Source organism: Nicotiana tabacum, chromosome 3 (assembly GCF_000715075.1).
Source record: "Nicotiana tabacum cultivar K326 chromosome 3, ASM71507v2, whole genome shotgun sequence".
Classification (NCBI taxonomy): Eukaryota; Viridiplantae; Streptophyta; class Magnoliopsida; order Solanales; family Solanaceae; genus Nicotiana; species Nicotiana tabacum.
In genome coordinates this window covers 39,320,314-39,325,393 of record NC_134082.1, presented here as the reverse complement: position 1 = coordinate 39,325,393, position 5,080 = coordinate 39,320,314, and positions in this window count along the sequence as shown.

Sequence of the window (5,080 nt, the reverse complement as noted above, 5' to 3'; positions counted from 1 at the left end):
AGAAAGGCCGAAAGTGATAGTACCAGGGGTTGCTAACAAACCCATTGTATTCGTGGAAGGAGCCCGTACAGATCGGGTTATTGTTGCACCTGTAATCCAGCTGCCGGTCATCAACAACAAAGCCATCCCATGGAACTATGAACGGGTGACTGTAATGTACAAGGGCAAAGAAATCAAGGAAGAAGTGTGTGAGGTGCAAGGCTTGACACGTTCGGGAAGATGTTTTACTCCCGAAGAGCTGAGAAAAACTAAAAACAATCCAATGCCAACAAAGAAAGCTGTGACGGAGGAAGAGGCGGAGGAGTTTTTAAGAAAGATGAAACTCCATGATTATTCTGTTGTGGATCAATTAAAGAAGACCCCCGCTCAAATTTCATTGTTGTCATTACTGATCCATTTAGAGGAACACCGTCTGGCGTTGATGAAAATCCTGAATGAAGCTCATGTTCCTGAAAAGATCTCTGTAAATCATTTGGGCAAAATAGCCAACAGAATCTTTGAAACAAACAGAATTACATTTGCTGATGATGAATTACCTGTGGAAGGTACCGAGCACAACAGAGCTCTTTACCTCACCGTGAAATGTGAAAACTCCGTAGTAACCCGGGTATTGGTTGACAATGGGTCCAGTGCAAACATATGCCCTCTCTCCACTTTAAACAAATTAAAAATCAAAGAGGAGAGGATCCAGAAGAATAGTATCTGCGTACGAGGATTTGACGGTGGAAGCAGAGATTCATTTGGCGACATAGTGTTGGAACTAACTATAGGGCCAGTTGAGTTCACAATGGAATTCCAAGTGTTGGACATATCTGTTTCTTACAACTTGTTATTGGGTCGACCATGGATCCATGCTGCTAAAGCAGTCCCGTCAACACTACATCAGGCTGTCAAGTTTGAATGGGATCATCAAGAAGTAGTCGTGTATGGAGAAGAAAGTTTAAATGCTCACAGCAGTACCATTGTACCGGTCGAGGGAACAGAAAATGACCAGGGACCATGGGTATACCAAGTAACAAACACAGTGTCGATAGAGAAAATTTCAGAAGGGAAATACCTTCCGAATCCAAGGATATCCTCTGCATCAGTCATGATAGCTTATGAAATGTTAAAGAATGGCTTTATACCTAGCAAATGTCTGGGTTTATTTCTGCAAGGAATTGTACAACCAATATCTCTCCCCGAGAACTGGGGAACATTCGGTTTAGGGTTCATACCCACCACCAATGACGTGATAAGGGACAGGAAGTTGAAACACCAAGCATGGGTTCTTCCAAAACAAGTACCACATCTGTCAAAGTCTTTTGTCAAGACCGGTGCTAAAAATCGCCCGATAACAACAATTCCTAAATCTCGGGTCAATCCTGAGCAGGAATTAATTGAAAGATTCGAGAAATTGTTTAGTGATGTGAATATGTTGGAAAGCGGAGAAGGGTGTAGCAACGCAGAAGTTCAATTCGTTGGGCCAGAAACAAAGCTCAATAATTGGAAAGCCACTCCTCTCCCAATTCGAAAGGAGTCTTGGTAGTTTATTTTGATTTTCTTTCAGTTTGTTTGGGTTATTTCAAGGTTGTAATCCCAAAGTTTATCTTACAGTTGGTTTGAAGTGTGCAAAACCTTGTTATCTTTCATCATCCAATAAAAAGCAGTTTCCTTTTTATTATCAATCCTAATAGCTTTCTTTTCTTTTTCTTCTTTTCTGTACAGTTCCTTTTACGCTGGATCTAGTGATATGGCATGCATGAGGAATCCTCAGCCCAGTCTTAAAAATCAATCTGGTTCCGAAATATTAATTCAAGAAATATATTGTGATTATGAATCAGAATATGATGAAGATGAGGTTTGTGAAGAGATTAGTAAAGAGTTAATTCACTTTGAGGAAAAAATCAAACCTAGCTTGAGTGATACCGAGGACGTCAATATAGGGGACATGAGTAATGTCCGGGAAACTAAAATAAGTGTCCATCTCGAACCAAAGATCCGAGAAGAGTTAATTAAAACACTCATAGAATTCAAAGATGTTTTTGCATGGTCGTATGACGACATGCCGGGCTTGAGCACTGATTTAGTGGTCCACAAATTGCCCACCGATCCAACGGTGCCTCCTGTCAAGCAGAGGCTGAGAAAATTCAAGCCTGATATGAGTATGAGAATTAAGGAAGAAATCACCAAACAATTGGAAGCAAAGGTCATTCGAGTCACTAGATATCCTGTTTGGTTGGCTAATGTCGTTCCTGTGCCAAAGAAAGACGGCAAAATTAGAGTATGCGTCGACTATCGCAATCTCAACAAAGCAAGTCCAAAGGATAATTTCCCATTACCCAATATCCATATTTTGATCGACAATTGTGCCAAGCATGATATAGGGTCTTTCGTGGATTGTTATGCCGGGTATCATCAAATTCTAATGGATGAAGAAGATGCAGAAAAGACGGCATTCATCACACCATGGGGAACTTATTGCTATCGGGTAATGCCATTCGGTTTAAAGAACGCCGGGGCAACCTATATGAGAGCAATGACCACAGTGTTTCATGATATGATACACAAGGAAATTGAGGTGTACGTGGATGATGTGATCATAAAATCAAAGCATCAGGCCGACCACGTTGGGGATTTGAGGAAGTTTTTCTTGAGACTTCGCAGATACAACCTCAAGCTTAACCCTGCCAAATGCGCATTTGGAGTTCCATCCGGAAAGTTGCTGGGATTCATAGTCAGTCGACGAGGCATCGAGCTAGATCCGTCAAAGATTAAAGCCATTCAAGAACTGCCACCTCCAAAAAACAAAACTGAAGTAATGAGTTTGTTGGGGAGGTTAAATTATATCAGCAGGTTTATTGCTCAGCTCACAACAACCTGTGAGCCAATTTTCAAATTGTTAAAAAAGGATGCTGCAGTCAAATGGACCGATGAGTGTCAAGAAGCGTTCGATAAAATAAAAGGGTACTTATCAAACCCACCCGTGTTGGTCCCGCCAGAGCCAGGAAGACCTTTGATTCTTTACTTGACGGTTTTGGAAAATTCATTTGGTTGTGTATTGGGGCAGCATGACCTCACTGGCAGAAAAGAACAGGCCATCTACTACCTTAGCAAGAAGTTCACAGCTTATGAGGTTAAGTATACTCATCTGGAAAAGACATGTTGCGCCCTAACATGGGTAGCTCAAAAATTGAAACACTATTTGTCATCCTACACTACTTACCTCATTTCTCGTTTGGATCCCTTGAAATACATTTTTCAAAAGCCTATGCCAACGGGAAGACTTGCAAAGTGGCAGATATTGCTCACGGAATTCGACATCATCTATGTGACTAGAACTGCAATGAAGGCTCAAGCACTGGCCGATCATTTAGCCGAAAACCCGGTCGATGAGGAATATGAGCCGTTGAAGACTTATTTTCCTGATGAAGAAACAATGCATATTGACGAGGTGGAACAAATTGAAAAACCTGGCTGGAAACTTTTCTTTGATGGAGCCGCCAACATGAAAGGAGTCGGAATAGGAGCTGTAATCATTTCTGAAACAGGGCATCACTATCCTGTTACGGCTCAATTGCGATTTTATTGCACCAATAATATGGCTGAATATGAAGCTTGCATTTTGGGGTTAAGGCTAGCTGCAGACATGGGTATCCGAGAAATCTTAGTCATGGGAGATTCAGATCTTTTGGTACATCAAATTCAAGGAGAATGGGAAACCCGAGACTTGAAGCTCATACCATACCGACAATGTCTACATGATCTTTGTCAGCGGTTTCAATCAGTGGAATTCCAACATATTCCAAGAATCCATAATGAGGTGGCCGATGCATTGGCTACCCTGGCATCAATGTTGCACCATCCGGACAAAGCTTATGTAGATCCGATACATATTCAAGTCCACGATCAACACGCTTATTGCAATATGGTTGAAGAATAATTTGATGGTGAACCATGGTTCCACGACATCAAGGAGTATATCAGAATGGGGATATATCCCGCACAAGCCACAGGAGATCAAAAGAGGACCATTAGGCGATTAGCAAATGGATTCTTCTTGAGCGGAGGAGTTTTGTATAAAAGAACACCAGATCTTGGATTATTAAGATGCATAGATGCCAGACAAGCTACAGCTGTCATGTCTGAAGTACATTCAGGAGTTTGCGGACCCCACATGAGTGGATATGTGTTGGTAAAGAAAATCCTCCGAGCTGGTTACTATTGGCTTACCATGGAGCGAGATTGTATCAGTTTTCTACGCAAGTGTCATCAATGCCAAATACACGGAGATTTGATTCATTCTCCACCATCCGAGATGCACACAATGTCGGCACCATGGCCATTCGTTGCCTGGGGTATGGATGTGATTGGACCAATTGAGCCGGCAGCATCCAATGGGCACAGGTTCATTCTGGTAGCTATTGATTATTTTACCAAATGGGTTGAGGCCAAGACATTCAAATCAGTAACCAAAAAAGTTGTGGTCGATTTTGTCCACTCAAATATCATATGTCGATTCAGAATCCCGAAGGTGATCATCACAGATAACGGTGCTAATCTTAACAGCAACCTAATGAAGGAAGTATGTCAACAGTTTAAGATTACACATCGCAACTCTACCCCATATCGGCCCAAGGCGAATGGAGCAGTAGAAGCAGCCAACAAAAACATAAAGAAGATACTTCGGAAAATGGTAGAAGGTTCAAAACAATGGCATGAAAAATTACCATTTGCATTATTGGGATACCGCACTACTGTTCGCACTTCAGTAGGAGCCACTCCTTATTTGTTGGTATATGGCACCGAAGCAGTAATTCCTGCAGAAATTGAGATTCCTTCCCTTCGGATCATCGCCGAAGCAAAGATTGATGATGATGAATGGGCCAAAACCCGTCTAGAACAGTTAAACTTGATTGATGAAAAATGATTGACCGCAGTATGCCATGGTCAATTATATCAAAGAAGAATAGAAAAAGCATACAACAAAAAGGTACGTCCCCGGAAATTTGAAGTAGGTCAGCATGTGCTGAAACGTATTCTTCCGCATCAGGTCGAGGCAAAGGGCAAATTTGCCCCGAATTGGCAAGGACCATTCATT